This window comes from Acomys minous, assembly GCF_964271855.1.
Source record: "Acomys minous genome assembly, chromosome: 5".
NCBI lineage: Eukaryota > Metazoa > Chordata > Mammalia > Rodentia > Muridae > Acomys > Acomys minous.
Window position 1 is genome coordinate 61,525,526 of NC_140494.1, and position 18,034 is coordinate 61,543,559.

An 18,034-nucleotide genomic window follows, 5' to 3' on the forward strand; every position below is an offset into this window, starting at 1 on the left:
AATCTAAAAAAATGTTTTGATGACTTTACGAGAAAATGAACAGGGAGAAACCAAGAGTTGGTACTGAATAGGAAGCTTAATCACTCCTGGCTGTTTTTCAGAGTTCTAGAAGGTTCTATGCATGCAGAGGACAAATGGGAGCATCAATCTCCCACCTAGGTGTGAACCCCACAAACTACAATAATAACCTGCCTGGAAAGATATGCTCATGGCAATAGTGACACTAACGTTATGGGAGTGACAAATTGCTCTTAGCTTCAGTTTAAGGCTTGTCCCATGGGGTGGAAACCACGCCTGTCAGTGCCAGTGAAGCCAAGGACCTGAGGTAATAGATCAGAGGCCTTAGAAGGGAACCCAGTGTTATTACTACCTTGAATGGACACGACATTAAGTTGACTCCTAATGACTTTTACTGTTACTCCATAGATCAGCACATCTCTCAACCCTCGTCAGGGAAGCTTCGTTATGCAGAGACCCTCAAACTGTCAGTGGGTGGAAAATAAGAGACTGTGGGGTACGCAGCCCTCCTCCCCAAGGCCCAGAGATCTTCCCAGAAGTGGGGCTACAAAGCCTGTAAGACTCATAGGTGGTCAATACCATCAAGTAAACTGTATTTTCCTAACACAGCAGGGAAGCTGCCCATGTGGACTCACAGCGATTCCAACAGCAGGAACAAGACCTGCAACAGCTCAAGCCAGAGAACATGTCAACAGGAAGAGAGGGGAGTTGGGTACCAAGCTCCACTCCTCACTGGGGCTCTACAAGCCTTTGATAGCTTCTGTGAGAAGGCAGGTCAGTTGTCTTTAGTGGTGTGGCCTCCAGTATACTGACCACACTCCAGGTCAGGCTCCACAGGCCAACACAAACTGAATTCAAAGGTGTGCATATGTGTGTGTATGTGCATGTATATATGTATGTGTGCGTGCATGTGTGTGTGTGTGTGTGCGTGCATGTGTGTGTGTGTGTGTGCGTGTGTGTGTGTGTGTGTGTGCGTGTGTGTGTGAAAGGGGGGCACAATTGGGTAGGAAGGAAGATGGGGTGGATCTGGGAGCAGGAGAAAGGAATGAGTATAATAAAAAAAATTCCCAATGAACTAATAAAACCATTATTTTTAAAAGAAGAAAAATAAAAAGCATTTGCATTGGAACAGGATAAAGTTAAAATTATCTTCAGTCACATAAAGCAAGATGATCTCATGTGTAGAGAACCCTGAAGATTCTGCACACTCACAACTATTTGAACTAATGCAAAATCAGTCAAAGTCACTGTACACAAAATCAACACTAAAAAAAAATTACCTGAATTTTCTTCATACGCTACCAATGAACAATCTCAGAAGAAAACTAAGGAAAACAATACAATCTACCATAGCTCCACTAGAAATCACATCGGGACTATTTTCAGTCAAATGGGAATAAATTTAGTGGAAGACACTGAAAAATCACAAAACATGGACAATAGGCATTTAAGAAAAATACAAATGGGGCAGTGAGATGTTTTACCAGATAAAGGTATTTGCCACCAAGCCTGAAAACCTGAGTTTCATACAGTTACTTGTGTGGCAGATGGAGAAAACTGACTCCTGAAAGTTTTGCTTTGATATTGACTTTCTCTCTCTCTCTGTCTCTCTCCTCCCTCTCTCCCTCCCTCCTCCTCCCATCCCTCAGCGCTCGCTCGCCCTCCTTTTCTCTTTCTCTCTCACACACATATTCTCATTCTCTTTCTTTCTCTCCAAATAAAAATTATACGTGAATAAATAAAAAACACAATATGCATGACATCTTATGTTTATGGACTAGGGAATTTAATATTGTTAAAATTTCTGTAGGAGCTAAAGTAATCTACAAATATAATACAATTCCCACTAAAATGCCAATGGCTTTTTTTATAGAAGTAGAAAAAATAAGGTTCATATGAATCTTAACAAACCTCAACAGCTATAACAGTTTTGAGAAAATAGCAAAGCTGTAGCCCACATACTAGCTAATTCTAAAATATATCACAAAGTTCCAGTAATTAAAACAGTATGGCACAGACATAAAGATAGACATGGGATAATGGAGCCGAACAGATAGCCCAGTGGTAAACCCTTGTACTTTTGGTTTAAAACAAAAAAGTTTAAACTAAAGGAAATAAACTTTAATGCTAAGGGGAGAAATGCTTCTTCAACAAATGTTGTTAGAAAAACTAGATAGGTTCATGAAAAAAAAAAGAACTAAGATAGGCTCTTCTCACCTCACAGGCAAAAATTAACTAAGAACAACATCAAGGCCTGAGCATGCGCCTTGAACTGTGGAACTCCTAGAAGAGACGCTCTGATGAAACTGGAGCAGCAATGGCCACTTGGATGTGATGTCGAAGCAAAAGCAGACACTGTCCAATCAAAGGGCAATGCAGAGGAGGAAGCAGTCAAAGGAGTAAAATCACCAACTGTGTGTTAAATAAAGGATTTATATCTAGACCACAAAATGAGTAGCCAAATTAAAATAAGCAAGAGTTTGAATAAGCATTTACATGCCTATTCAAATATGTCTATTTAGGAAAAAAAGATACGTAAAGGGACTAAAAAGCATATGAAAAGATGTTTAACTGCGCTGATGAGTCAGGAAATGCAAATTGAACCACAGTGCTGTGTGCCATGTATTTTTTACTAACATAGCCACTATCAAAACCCAGAACCCAAAACCCAGTACCGCTGAGAGTGTGCAGATCCGTGAACTGTAACAACCAGGCAACATGCAGAGAAACAATAGAGGGTTCCCCAAAGCCCACAAACAGGACCACTACACAGTCTAGCAATCTTCAGTCTGCATATACATCCAGCAGAACAGAAAACACAGTCTTGTAGAAATATCTGCACAAGCAGATGCATCGCAGTGTGACTCCTACTAGCCGTGGTGGGCAGAAAATGTGCCACCTCCACATAGTGTAATATCATTCAGCCTTTAAAAAGAAGGACCTCTTAACGCATGCTATAACATAAACTAATCTTGAGGACGTTATGTTAAGTAAAATAAGCCAACACAAAATGACAAGTATTGCCGTATTTAGCCCAGAAGAAGTGTGTAATATAAATAAATTCATAGAAACAGAGAGGTGAGTGGAGGCTGACGGGGCCTAAGGAGTATTTGTCATCTGTCTGGCAGCATACTAGCCATGCAAGATGAAAACATCCTAACACCCTGTTATACAACGCACCTAAGTGTAGCATTAACAATGTCACACGCTTAAAAGTATTGAGGGGACAGTAATATGATATAGGGGTTTTGTTTGTGTTTGTTTGTTTTCCCACAAGTTAAACAAGAACATGACGATGAACTCGAGAGCTAAGTGGAGGATGCCTTGCCCAAGGTCACAGGATTAATGGGTGCTGACCCAAAGCAGGTGGTGTGTCCTCCACCTGGCCCTGACTTATGAGAGTGGCTTTAGAGATGGCCAGGCTGGAAGATAATGGAGTCTTTGTCGTCCAAGGATGTCCAGCCTCTGTTTACCTACATTTGTAGCCATCAGACTTCCCCTGGCTTTTGAACTGAGTCTGTAATTGTGTTGTGAGGGATTACACATTAACAGCTTGCTCAACCTCTGCTGCCTTCAGGATCCCCAACCCCCCACTCACACACTCTTCCACCCCCCCCCACCCCCTCCCTGCCCCACCAGATGAAGTAACAACCATGTGTGGGCAGAAAATTCCAAGGCCTGGAAAGGTTAAAGGACTTGCCCAACATCGCACTGTGAGCATGAGAGCAAACTTCAAGCTCAAGTTGCTTAAAACTCTTCCAGACTCTGTCTTCTTCATGGGATGACTATTTGCATTGTTGAGAGCAGGTATAAAGTGATTAAAATGCAGGAATATAGTAATTGCTTCTGCCCTACCCACCTGCTTCCTCCCTATTTGATGCATAGGGTTTTGTAAGGGAAGAATTAAAGCATTTTCTTTCTGCATTTTCCCCTTAGGCCATGCTGAGGACTGATTGTTAAGTGCTCTAGCTTTGAGCAATATCTCCAGATGCTTTCTTTCCTTCCTTCCTTCCTTCCTCCTTTCCTTCTTTCCTTCTTTCTTTCTTTCCTGTTTGTTTTTGTTTTTTCATGAAAGGGCTTCTCTGTGTAGCCTTGGCTGTCCTGGACTCACCTTGTACATCAGGCTGGCCTCGAACTCACAGCAATCTGCTTGCTTCTGCCTCCCGAGTCCTGGGATTAAAGCCTTGTGCCACCACACCCAGATGCTTGATACTTTCTTTTTTGAGGCAAGGTCTCACTACCTTACTAGGCTGGGTGTGAGCTCTCTTTAGTTCAGACAGATCTTCAACCTGTGACCCTCCTGCCTCAGCATCCTGAGTAGCTGAGGTTACAGCTGCCAGGGCCAGGATACTTTTTATGTATTTTCCTAATTTTAGGTGAATGGCACAAGGAAGCCTTGGAAAGGTTACTGCCCACACTGAAATCAGAAGTCCCTTTAATGGCAGCCAAAGGGGGTCCTGAGCCTTAAATTCAGGGTTCTGGGGAGTCATAATTCATGACTTCCTGAATGCTTTGTGGGTTCCTGGGGGTGATATAGCTGGCTCCTCAAAACCTACTTGCACAATATGGGGTACAGGTGGGTAACCATAGGTCCCACCAGGCACCCTGCTTCCATCCGGTCCCTACAAACCCCCAGTTTTTTTGAACTGTCTGTCGTCTCTGCTGATGTGTACTCTTTTTAGGTGATCTTGCATAGGACAGTTTCCAGGGCAGAAATGGCACTTTGCAGGACCCAGGGAGGCAGAGAGCTGGCCCAAGAGCCTGAGGTGAATGCTCTCCAGCCCCGTGTGCGTGAGTGACATCAACACCCCAGACTCAGACACTGAAATCTGCTGTGTGAGCGTCGGCTCCCAGGGCCCTACAGCGAGGAAAGCTGATGGCCAGGGACCTGTGTCTTGTGTTTCCCTCCTTTGGATGAGCTGACTGCCCTCTGGCCTCTGGCCTGACCTCTAGGTCCTGGGTGTTGGCCCAGATTTATGGCCCTGGGCTTCTTTTTATCTCTTCGGGAAGTCAACGTTTTGGTTGGGAAGTTTTTCAATTTCCTCCTGGCCTAGACTAAACTGCTCAGATTTCCAAGGACGTGAGAGTCTCTTCTCCTCCCACCTCTTCTGGGCACTGAGACCTCAAGAGGAACCCTATTCCGCCTGCAGAGTGCAGACAGGCCTCCGGAAGTGCTCTGGGGGGTGGCCTCCACAAAATCAGCAGAAAAGGCAGGCCCTGCTGCAGATGCTGAGCACCCAGGCTGCTCTTCCTGGGTCCACACCATTGACTCGGCACTAGAAGGGGCCTTTCTGTGACGCGCTTAGGGGCAGGTGCAGAGATTCTTGACCTTGGATGGCCACTGGCCACCTCCCATGGTTGTGCCCTACGTGTTAGTCATTCATTGTCCTGGCCTTTTAGGAGAAGGCTTGGGAACCCTAACTTTCACCATGTACCCCAGGTAGTTCCTTGTACCCCGGAGTTTCTGACCCACAGTCACAGGGACTAAGGAATAGACTGAGTAAGAGGAGGAGAACCTTTGTTATCTGGTCTGCGAGTGCTGCTACAACTCTACAGCCTCACTCTTAAGGGAGGAATCTCAACCTAGGCCACCAACGTCACGCCTCAGGGCCATATCACTAATATTGTCTCCCCACTGCCCTTTTCCTTAACCAAGAAGTTTTTATCCAGAGGCAAGAACATCTTCCTTCCTTCCTGTTTTCCATTTTTCCTTTTTTCTTTCTTTCTTTCTTTCTTTCTTTTTTTTTTCTTTTTTTCTTTTGTCCACATGTTCCCTCCCCTCAACTCATACTCACCCTCCAAGCCGCTTTCCCTCTTAGCCCGGTCCCCCATCATGGTCATGATGTCATTTGCAAGTCAGGAAAAGCCGTAAAGTCAAGCCGTCTCTTTTATACCTTCCGCGTTGATGGCCCCCTTTATCCTGAAGGCTTCGCCCACTTTGTATGCGCGCATAGCTTCACCCACCACTGAAGTGCAGCCAGCCGGCTCAGGAGAGCGAGCGGCAGCTGTTGCTCTGTTTCAGGCAGGAAGTAAAGAAGAACCTGATATTCAATTAAAAGAGCAGGGGGGAGTCCAGCGAGAAAGCGGGGTCTACTGGAGGCCGTGGGCCTGGGAGGGCAGCCGCCTCAGTTCCATTCTCATCTGGGCCACCAGCGAGGGGGGGGGGGCGGGGCGGGTGACCTTGGGTCTGTCACTAAAAGTGTCTGGGCCTTCGTTTCATCTGAAAAATGGCAGTGATGATACCTGTGTCCCCGCTGGAATAGTGACGAGGATTAGGGAGATTAGAAAAACACACGGGGCTCTTTGATCCCTTCAAAGTGGGCAGTGGAGGATGGGTGGATGCAGAAAGCCATCCTTGGCTGCTGAAGCTGGCTGCCAGTTACAGGGTATGATGGGACGTCTAACAAAGTCATCAGCACTGAGAACTCTGTCCTCCAGCCTGCGAGTCCCACTCAAGTCCCTCTGGCCCATGCAGCCTGCAGAAAACCAGGTCAAAAACACAAGCGTGACACATAGGGTCAACAGCAGACTCCAGCCTGGCCATGGACTAGGAATCCTGCGCTGGATTTCCAGGAGGAAAACACAACCACAAGTGACTGAGGCTTCAGGCCAGGGAAATATGATAGGGGGGAGTAGGTGCAAAGATGAGGAGAACTCAAGGTCAGGATGATACTGGTTAGGACCATGGTCAGTGGGTAAGGCGTGATGGATAGGTGAACCGCCGCCATGGAGGCCCCAGTGACAGAATGCTGTCTAAAACATGATGTACCTCATGTTTGCTTCTCAACTGTAGTGAGAGAGCCTTCCAGGCAACGGTGGTCCTTGAGACATCGAAGGGCATCCTCCTCCCATTGAGCTTGGTTTCTGTGAAAGCAGCCATCTTTTCCCACATGTCCATCATTCTAAGGACAAACATGGTACCACTCCTGGTCACAGCTGGTCGTGTCAGCTCCAGGGCTGTTGTTCCAGCGTGGATGGGTATTATTGGATGTTGTGCCAGGCTAGGGAGAGGAAGTGGGAAGAACAACATAGGATTTGAAGTCCCGAGGTTTGAGTACCAGCTTTGTCACTTTGATTTGAGGCCTTGAATAGTTAAGCCTTTGGGAATCCCAGTTTCACCCTCTGGAAGCTGAAATGATGCATCCCTGTCATAGAGCTTGCCAGAGTATCAAAGGAGGTTGAGAGAAGGGGCAAGGAATGCCGAATATTGGAAAGGGCTGCCCAGAGGTGAGTCAGTACAAGTTGAGTTATGCTGCAGGAACAACACAGCCCTAATACTCACTGTGTTAAAGCAGTGTTTCTTCCTCCTTTCACCTGTCTACTACAGGCCAGACTTGGCAGAGGAGGGTGGGCAGTATTGAACTAATTATAACTACATAGGAATACATCAGCTACCGGCTCATGGGAGAAAAACAACACTAAGAGTTGTATTTCACTAGCCAGACAGTTATGTGGAAGTCAGGTGGTCAAGGATGTGCCATCCCCATGCTATCAGGCAAGGGTAGATAAGATAGGGTTCTTGCCCATAAACACCGTACTGGAGCTTACCTCAGACTTTCAGCCAAAGGTCTCTGAAGCATCTGTAAAACAGGGGTTCACTCCCAGCTGTGGAGTTCATCCTACCTCACCTGCTGGACACTATTCCCTGCTACCACAGCCATTTCTTTGTTCAGGAGCCAGATCATCGACTGTGCTTTAGCAGCTGACATGCTGGCTATATGGTAAGCAAGATTTCATGTCCCCTCCCCCCACCTCTCTCTCTGTCTCTCTCTCTCTCCACCCCACCCCCACCCCTAGAGGAGAGGAGCCCAGGTGGTAGGGTTCAGGATGTGCCCTCCTTCCCACCCCCAACCCATAGACTGCAGCTAATTCATCATGCTTGAATACAACAGGAAAGCAGCTCTCTGCTTGTCTGGGGGCCTTCCTGTGCAAGATCCCCTCAGTGGTCCAAGCTCAGGTCTCTGGTTACTTCAGGGAAGAAACAAACTAACTCAAGGCAGCTTCTGCTTCTTCCTCCCTCCTTAGAGACACTTACTTCCCTGTCCTCCTTCCTCCTGACCACATCCACCCCCACCTTAGAGATTCCTGGCCTGGCCTGAGAGCCATCCAGGCCTCCACTTCTTCCTTCTTGGATACTTTGTCTGGCACTCTGAAACGTAAACAAAGAGGACTGATGTAATACTGTAGCAATAGCAGCACATAAAATAGATCACTGTTCGCTGGGCTCTGCTCTGAATATACAATGTATACTAATTTGTTACACATTCACAATTAGCCTACATGTATAAAGTTGATGCTATTAATATCTCCATTTGAGGTTAACCAAATGGAGCCAGGCCACAGCTAGAACACAGCTGAGTTGAGTTTCAACCCAGGTAGTTTGACTGCAGAGCCCAAGCCGATCTATTCCCACTGTGCAGTTACTTATCCAGTGGCAGAAAGAAACTGTTAAAAGTTACAGAAGCAAGCAAGGCCACATTTCTACTCTGGTGCTCATTTCATGGACGGCAGGAAGAAGAGCCTTCCCAGGGTATTAGGAGTCTGTGGTTGCCCTCTGCTGGTCATTAGTGGGCACTGCAACTCTGGGCACGTTGAGCAGAACCCTTCCAGGCAAAGACCACTCAAAGAAACTGACAGACCAGGCAGCTTACCACCAGTGATAGCATGTTAACTATTTCTCTCCCCCTGGCTTGGTGCAGTTTACATTTGATTGTTTCCTCTCCACTCACTGTAGGTGAGATGGGGAAACGGAATGCATACGGGCAGCTCTTCACCTCCAAGACCAAGCAGAAGAAGCACAACTATCAAATAGCAAGTCTGTGTTTATTGTCATGGAAATTGCCATGCAGTGCTAGATGCCTAAGAATTATCATCCCAAACAGATGCAAAAGCACATTTTGGGCGTTTATAACTGAGTTAGGATAAAATGCTTTCTAAATTAATCTGGGTATGTTTTTCTACTGTTAGACATTGCATGTGAAAAGATACTTAAAATCCAGCTGTTTTGAATTATCTGTGAGTGCTATGCCATTTTTCTTCTTTGCTTCGGTGTAGGAACATGAAGGTAGCAGCTCTGGCTATATCATGATATTCTTACATTATTATTATAATAATATAATTTATTAGGCTTGTCCTAAGAAATACCACTTCAGGAGCCTGAAGTTCGTGGATGTAGGGTAGAGAGAACTGGACAAGAGGATCCCTCAGACAAGCTGGGTGTTGCCCACTACCTCTTCCTGTGGAGAGGGTCAGGAGGGGAGAAGGGAACACAGCCCCTCATCCAACCCTGGAAGCTGTCCCCTCAGGATCGCCATGTCAAAGCCTCACGTAGCAAAAGGAGATTGGGGCCCTGGAGTTTGGTGGGCTTAATGGCTCCCTGACAGAGTCACTAGACTTTGTAGACCTTAACTTATTGTTTAGAGCCCTCTTCCTGGCATAGGGGAAGTTGTGTGCATACGGGGCATAAATCACACCACCAGCAAATCCTTCTCTATCGGAGTGTGGGTGTAATGTCTCACAACCTGCCAGCACGTTCTACTTACACAAATGTGGAAGTTATAAGAACTTCTGATGTGAGGGCTCAGAAATGCAGACCCACTTCCAGGACCGCCTGATGATCCATCCCTGTGTGTCCAGCTGTCTGACAAGTCTACGTGTTTATTGTTATGGAAATTGCTATGCAATGCTAGATACACAAGAAATATCATCTGCACCAGATGCAGAAGCACATTTGGGGTCATTTATGACTGAGGGTGAAATATTTCCTAAGTTAATCAGGGTCTGTTCACATCCAGCACTAGAGTAACTTTCTCACCCTTGCTCCCTGTTCCAATGTGTGACTGAACACTGTGGGCTCCGCCCCTGGGGAGGACAAAGCCAAGAAATGGGAGCAGAAGATAAAAGATCAGAGTTCATTGCTTGCACAGGCAAGAAAGCACCAGAGCTTATTCACAAAGTAGTGTCTCTCTAGAGGAAACTTGTACTTTTTTTTTTAAACTGGGGAAATACATATTAAACGATTCACATAGACAATCCACATTATACATCTGTGTAATTCACATAGGAAAGGCCCATCATCACACAGAGGTGGCACACGCCTGAACACACTCACTTCATGTTCCTTTATCACATGTGTAAAACTTGGCAGAGAGAAACTCCTCTGGGCAGATAAGTTAGTGTTCTTAGGAATGAAATTTAGTCTAGATCACTTAAAAGAGAGACTAGGGAGACACTGAAAATCTGTCTGGCTCCTCTGGAAGGGCTTATCATAATATGTTAGCAGTCATTTAAAAGGAGCAGAAGGCGGCACCCACCCCACCCCGACTGACGGACTGAACATACTTGCCTGTCTGCTAGCAAACTCGATGCCTTAATACGGCACTCTTGCTAAGCCAGCCTCTTCACCCCTGCCCTGATGTGGGATTCGGATTGAATTCTCCGTGGCCTGATGTAGCTAATTATATCTGCCTATCCCTCAGGACCCCAGACAGCATGTGAAGAGGGGACCATTGTGGGATACCAGTTCAAAACCTCAGAATCTTCAGTGGTACCTCAGACCAAATCAGTCACCAGCAGCGCTCACATCTGTCCTCTTCCTTTCTCTACTTGTCTTCGCCCCTGACTTGTCCCAGTGCAGTGGACAAGTACCAGTGAGACACGAGTTCAAATCCCAGCTCTATTATGCATTATGTAAATGAATGTGGACATTTTACATAAGCCTTCGAGTCTTATCTGTGACATGGAAATCATTAATATGTAGACTTTGCACAGTTGGTTCTGACCTTAATGAGATAATGTATATTAAAGGCTTGATGCACACTGAGGGTCTTTATTTCTTCACACTTAAGCTTCTTTGTCTTTTACCAGAGCTAATATTGGTACACAGCCCCCTAGTTCTCCCTTGTGTCTTTGCTGTCAATCACAGGTATGGATCCCACACTCCCCATATGTCAGGCTCTGGACTAGCCACTATTCATATTAAACAAGCCCAAAGGGTTTTCCTTCCATGGAGCTACAAAATGATGGAAAGGTAAGGAGTCTCCCTTCCATGATCTATTTCACTCTTCTCTCTGCTGTGCCCTGCAAACGCACACATCACATGTCATTTCTCCACTCAGGACTGTCAATGGCTGTCAATGTCTAGATCCATGAGATAGATACTATTTTCTGCCTGCTGTAAACCTGTTTCCTCTGGCTTGAAGCATCGTCTCTTACAGTGAGGTGGAATGCTTCTCAAACCCAGGAAGCAGAGGAAACATAAAAGGCCCAGGAAGTTCAGGAAGTTGCAAGATTGCAGTGTGGATTCAAGATCATAGGAGGAAACAAAGATGAAGCATTTGATCAACAAAAATGGGGTGTGTGGGGAGGGCGTGTTCACTTGGTGATAGGAATTAGTTAGTTAGGACCTTTGACAGAAACATGGATGAGTGATTCACTGGGGTCTTATTTGATTTGCATCACTAAAATTAACTTTTAAGGCACCTTTAGTTAGGATTTCCACTGCTGTAATGAAATACAATGACCAAAATGCAAGTTGGGGAGAAGAGGGTTTATTTGGTTTACACTTTCCCATCACTGTTAATTATCTAAGGAGATCAGGACAGGAACTCAAACACAGCAGGCACCTAGAGGCAGGAGCTGAGGCAGAGGCCCTGGAGGAGTGCTACATGCTTGCTTGCTTATCATGGCTAGCTTATCCTGCTTTCTTATAGAACCAGGAGTGACACCACTCACAATGGGCTGGGCCCTCCCACTAATTTAGAAAATGCCCTATATGTTTGTCAACAGCCCCATCTTACGGAGGCATTTTCTTAGTCAAGTTTTCTTCCTCTAAGATGGCTTTAGCTTATGTCAAGTTGACATAAAACTACCTAGCACAAGTGTCAAATAAGTGAATAACTTGGTTATAATTTATAAGCTGTGACCATTTGCCTGAGTCACATTACTGAGACAGCGGGGAACGGTAGAACTGCGGGCTGTACCAGAAGGTGAGCTTTTCTGAGGCAGAGCTCCTCAGGAGCACAAGGTGCCTTCCAGTCCAAAGTTTCCGAAGATAACTGAAAGCCGAGTGGTTCCACCTGACCTCCAGATGGTCTGTCTCTCCCCAGAGGAATGATGTGATAGCATTTCCTGGCACTTTTTTGTCCGGCTTTTATGTGGGTTCTGGAAGTCTAAACAAAGGTATTCGGGTTTGCACAGATTGCTTTTACCCACTCACAGAGCCGTCCTCCCCAGTCACCTTTAAAAGACTTTTAGTTTTTGAGACATTGTAATTACATCATTTCCCCCTTCCCTTTCTTCGCTTTTAAGCCACTGCTCTAACCAAATACTAGAGAAAAACAACTTAAAGGGAGGAACGATTTATTTAGGCTCATGGTTTAGGAGGCCTTAGTACATCTTGCAGGGAGGGTGTGGCAGAGCAGAGTGGCTCACTAGAGACATCCGAAGAGCAGAACGAGAGGATGTCAGTATTGGTAGACATCCTCCATAGCCCTTTTATTCCATCTGGACCTCCAGCCTGTAGCACAGTCAGACCTACACTCAGTGTGAGTCTCCATCGTTAGTCACTTCTCTCTGTGAACTCCCTCAGGCCTGCCTAGGGATTTGATTTACTACTATCCTGGGGCTTCTCAATCCTATCAAGTTGATAATGAAGATTTATCATTACAGCAAGCATAGCAGTCACAGAAGCAAAGTATGTCAACTCTGAAGATATCGACCTGCATAGCAAAGGCTAGTGATTTGTCGCCCCCTGGAATATGTGTTTGCCTGAATCTACATTTGCTTCTCTTGGTAGCTTAGGAACCACTTGCTTCTGCAGCTGATTATCACAATGAACACGCTTTATGAGTCATGATGGCTAAAGGAAATTCACTTCACAATGGAAAAAAAATAAAGTAATGACAGCTGTTCAAGAGACTCTACTGGTTACGTGTTAGAATATTCTTTATCCATTTTAAGAAAAAAATATATTTCTCTAACAAAAAGTGATGTATATACATACACACACACAGACACAGAGACACACAAGCACACACACACACACACACACACACACAACGTTAAGCCCATATAAGGCAAAAAATAAAATAACTGTGAGCCGTGGTACATGTCAGTTTCAAGCAGGAGCTTTTGAGCTGTTGAATTGTTTTCACGTTTTACTCTCCTGTTTCATGACCAGCAACGTCTGGGCAGAGGCAAATCTGTCTGCCGGCATCCTGGAGTGAAGAGACCGTGAAGCGAGTGGTAACAGTGCCATGTAGAGTGGAAAGAGACCTCTGTTCCTTGTTGCTGCAGCGTTACGCAGCCTATACTTACTGATGCTCTTTCTTATCAATGCAATGCCACGGCAAGAGGCAGTATGCGCCAATGGATATGATGGTCTGTGAAATATAAATTTACAGCACAGAAGGTGTGCGTTACTTGTGGTAATGTCCCCTACAGCACAAATGCAGAGGCAGGGAGTGGATTCAAAGGGGACAGAATAACTGTAAAATTATTCCCCATCCCTGCAGCTCATCCCTGGTAATGTCAGGGGTTTTTTAATAAACAAGGGACAAGTACTTCCCAGAGGAGAAGCCACCATAGCCACATTGCGGTGGAAGCCGAGTGTGCACCTGGACACTTTGGTCTTCACACTCACTCGAGTGTGCAAAAGACCTATAATAGATGGTGGTCATCAATCTAGCTATCAAATATACAGCAGAGACAGATGACGTATGGGATTTTATTCCTGGTTTCCCCATTCTGGTCTCTTCTGAGGTCTCAGTTTTCCAAGTTTTAGTCCCCCTGACCAGAAGACCCTAGTATTTTTGCTTAAACCTCACGCAGGCACCAATCCCTAGTTCCATCCAGTAGCTATGAAAGTGGAAGCTAAACTCCATTGCTCTTTCTTCTTCTCCCTACAGACTATCTCCCACCAGACTGCTTCCGCTATTGGTCCAGGGTCTTCAGGTAGATGCCCTCTTCCTAGTGTATGCTTAGAGTCAATCGTTTCTTTCTATGAAAGAACTATCCGGTGATCTTTCTATTACTACTGGAGTCAAGGTGAAACTTTGACTCAACTGAATAGCTTGAGTGCATTTAACATAAGTATAGTGATGGTAACTGTCAACGTCTCAGGATCAAGAACCACGCGGGAGGCGGGCTTCTGGGAGAGGGGGTATCTTGGTGGTGTTAATTGATTCGGGAGGCTGTTGAGTTGTGGGAAGATGATGGGCTGCCTGCTGCGGGGAGTGCCATCCCCTGGACAAGATCTTGGACAGTATAAATGGAGACTGGGAACTAACCAGCAGCACGCTTTCCTTGTCCTCGGCTTCTTGACTATGGTTACAATATCACCAGCTGTCTCATGTTCCCGGAGCTGTGATTCCCTCTCTATGATGGATCTGTACCCTAGAACTGTGAACCAATATAAGCCTTCTCTTCCTGGAGATTTTGTTTGTTTGATTGGTTGGTTGGTTGGTTGGTTGGTTGTTGTTGTTACGGTGTTTTGTTAGCAGAAAAAAGAAACTGAGTCAAGTGTGGCAGTGCATGCCTTTAATCCTAGTCCTTGGGTGTATGAGGCAGGAGGATTGCCATGATTTCAAGGCCAGCTTGGGTTCATAGTGAGTAGCAGACCAGCCAGAGTTACTTAGCAAGATTCTATTTCAAAAACAAAACAAAACAAAACAAAAACCAACCAAACAAGCAACAAACCTCCTTCATTCCATTCCTCAAAATGGCATTACTTAGTGGCTTCTTACATAGATATGGAAATATATCCAGCATGGAATAAATGGGGGAAACAGCCCTTTGCAGGGGGCGGGGAAGAATTTCTTCATTTAGATATTGTACAGGAATTGTGACGGGCAAGGAGATCAACACAACAGTGCGAAGATGAAGGTGTGTGCACTGTGGTGAGGCAAAGGGCAAAACTGTATTCGGAACTGGCCTTCATTCAGACAGCAGGGGCATGGAACCTACAGACTTAATTTCCCAACAAGCTTCCCTTTGTTCTTTCTAAAAACAGGGTTGTTTGTTTGTTTGTTTGTTTTGGTACATCTGGATACTTAGTATTAATTAATTGTCTAACATGTGGATACCATTGAGTTAAGATTTATTGTGATGTATTAATTTTAAAATATCATTCATCACTCTACTCTCTGTGTATAAGTCTGTCAATACAATGTTTGTGTCTTTGTTTGTTATCTGTTTCTCTGATGAAGACAGGATATTACTATATCGGGCATGTTAGCCTTGCATTCCCGGTCTTCCTACCTCTGCCTCCAGAACGCTAGGACTATTTGAGTTAAAGTCATTCTCCATCTTGATCTACTGTCATTAAGGTATGCGCATAACTGTTTCTAGATCATAAATTTTGGGGGAAAGGAGTTTTCAAGTAGAATCATTGCTCCATAATTCAGAACAGAGCCCCATTGGAATCCGGAGCCCGCTGCCCTGTCAGCTGTCTAGTGAGGCTCGCCAGCAGCAAAGTTGAAATGTTCAGCAACATCAAAGGGGCTAATTACATAAAGTGTTCTGTCCAATCAATGGCCTCAGGCACATCCTACAAATAGAGAGTAATGGAATAAAACCAGTATTCAATGTGCTATGCCAAAGGCTAAAATACAACAAGCATTTTTTACTTTGGAGGAGAAAAACCCAGCAGGGAAGTTTAATGAAACTTTCCACTAGGAAGCAGGGACTTGATTCTCAACTACAGAAGGCCAAGAGGAGGCTGTTGCCACTTCTTGGAAAAGACAGAACACACCTACCTGAGACCAGCTCATTAGACTTTTACAGACTTTAAACCATAACGAAAGGGGCAGGTTGATATTGTTCAAAGTAACTGGCCTGGGGTCCATCCAGGAGTTACAGTGGTAGACTGTGGCATTCACGTAGCATGCTGACCATCCTGTTCCCATGGTGTGAGCTTGGCTTGTATGTTTGAGTGTCTATCACTTCTATTTCCATTTTCTGAGCTTGCATTTTCAAGCTTTCCTTTTCCCTAAAATTCTTCCTGCGTTAGGCACACTTTCAGTAAGGAACCTGTGTGGCACCTGTCATGGAACTGTACCTTTCTCTCCTCATGCACATGTGACCATATGTCTTAGTTACATTTCTATGGCTGTGAAGAGACATCATGACCAAGGAAACTTAAAAAAGAAAGTGTTTATTGGGGCCAACAGTTTCAGAGGGTGAGTCCATCACTGTCACAGAAGGGAGCATGACAGAAGGCAGGCACAACGGTGCTGGAGAAGTAGCTGAGAGCTTACATCTTTATCAGAGATAGAAGAGAGAGAGAGAGAGAGAGAGAGAGAGAGAGAGAGAGAGAGAGACAGACAGACAGACAGACAGACAGACAGACAGACACAGAGAGATAGAGAGAGTGCTAAATGGAAATGCCAGGGTTTTGAAACCTTAGTGACACACCTCCTTTATTAACAAAACCATACTACCTAATCCTTCTCAAACAGTTCTACCAGCTGGAGACTAAGCTTTCAGATACATGTGCAGTGTCTACCTTGAAAAAGTTACCTTTTGTTCTCCAAGGCTTCTTGCTGGCCTTTGGTGCTTGTTCCAATTCTGCTAAGTATAAAAGAGCTGTGACTCCAAACACCATTCACAGATTTCCTTGCAAGCTGACTTCTGATTGGCTCCTGCCACTGGGAGTCCTGACCACTTGTCAGAAAAAGACTGATAAAAGATGCTTGCATACTGCCAGGAGCCACAACACTAGCCGCACAGCCCCTAGCCCCTGAGCAAACCAGTCATGTCCTACAGAACTTCCCATCAGAACATCCCAATGTGTTGGAGCCATTCCTCCGTGCTTCCAGGATTCAAAGAACTCTTTGGCAGTTTCAAATAACTTGACGGCACCCAGTCGTGCCACGGAGCGAGCTCCTGTCTGTGAGCGAAGCCACTTCCTTCCCCTCATTCTCCAGCTGTGGGCAAGAGCTGCCTTCAGCTGGCCTACTCTGATTTGTCTGACTTCCTGTGTCTCCTTTCTTGACCTATTTCGTTTTGTTGTATCTACTCTCTGGAATTAGACTTTCTCTGCCAGAAACACTTAGCTTGGTACCTGTTTTCTCAGTCTCCTGAGCAGTGTGTGGCCCATTTTTCCACGCTGGTCCTGAATGTCTTCTTCAAGTGAAGCCTTGCCTCACACCCAAATGTTTGCAAACTACTTGCAATTATGTAACAAATTTAAACAAATTTCCATAAAGGCACTTACTTTAGCCCCCACCCCCAGCTTCCTATTAGATTTTAAGTATATTGATAACAATCACCGAATCTTAACTCCATAATAACTAGGTCAGCACAAGATTCTAAGCAAGTGGTTGGTTTGAATGAATGGCCCAAGCAGAGGCTGATAGACAGTGTTTTAAGTTTCCAATAGGTTCTAAGGTTTGTATTATGCTGCAGAATAGAAATGACTAAACTTTTCTGGAAAAAAAAAGCTTTGTGAGTATTTTTAAAAGACTATGAAAACATACACTCCATCTCTTAACCATGCTAAATGGTGCTTTCCAACTTACTGGCCTGTGTTCACACATATCACCCCACTTAAAACTCACATTAATAATACAGAAAGGCTTCACAGTGCACTGAAAGGTGGAGCTTCAGGCTCCCAACCTTGACCCTCAAATTCCAAAGTCTGGAATTCTTCCTTATCTTTCACCTGAGACGGGGTTCAGGCCACCATGGCTCTCTCTGTCTCTCTTTAGCCGGAACACACAGTGTGAGACATGCACGCTTTTCACATCTTTTGTAAAGGCATGAAAGGGCGGATTATCTGTGATTCCCTTTTCATATGAAATTAAGGGAGAAATGACCGTTCTATCCCTTTGGCTTGGAAGACGTGGACAGCCGTGTTCTCAATTTCACAGTTCATTGCATGTACACTTATTAGATTAGCACTGGCTTAGAAACGCACTGTGGAACCTCCCAATAACTTGGCAGTCACTTTTTGATTGCTTTTTCGAATTGTACTGTCTTGTTCTCCTGAGATTCTGACCAAGGTTTAGTGGCTTAA